Consider the following 645-nt stretch of genomic DNA (forward strand, 5'->3'; position numbering starts at 1 on the left):
ATGATCAAGATATTGTCCCTGTTTTCTATTTTTTTTTTACCACTTCTGTTAGATCTATGTCTTAGTCTTCAACTCTCATATTCTTCTTTTGGGGGGAGAAATTTTTCTTTTTATTTTTCTTCTTTTCTTTTTAGTTTACAACACTCAGTTCTACATAATTTTGAGTTCTGGATTTTCTTCCCCCCTCTCCTCTCCCTCCCCAAGACGTCATGGAAGCCGATATATCTTCTATATATAACTTCGCATTGAACTTATTCACACAATAGTCAAGTTGTGAAGAAGAATTAGGACCAATGGAATGAATCATGAGAAAGAAGAAACAGAGCCAAAAAAAACCAAAACAAAACCAAAAACAAAAGAGAGAAAAAAAGCGAGCATGAAGTGTGCCTCAATCTGCATTCATACTTCATAGTTCTTTCTCTGGATGCAGACAGCATTCTCCATCGTGAGTCCTTTGGAGTTGTCTTTGCACCTTGTATCGCTGAGAAGAGCAAAGTCTATCAGGGTTAGGCCTCACAGAATCCATATATCTGTGGTTGTGTATAATGTTCTCCTGGCTCTCCTCCCCTCACTCAGCATTATATAGTGAAGGTTTTTCCAGGTTGTTATGAAGTCCGTATCATCCCCATTTCTTATAGCACAATA

Source organism: Trichosurus vulpecula, chromosome 7, assembly GCF_011100635.1.
Source record: "Trichosurus vulpecula isolate mTriVul1 chromosome 7, mTriVul1.pri, whole genome shotgun sequence".
Classification (NCBI taxonomy): domain Eukaryota; kingdom Metazoa; phylum Chordata; class Mammalia; order Diprotodontia; family Phalangeridae; genus Trichosurus; species Trichosurus vulpecula.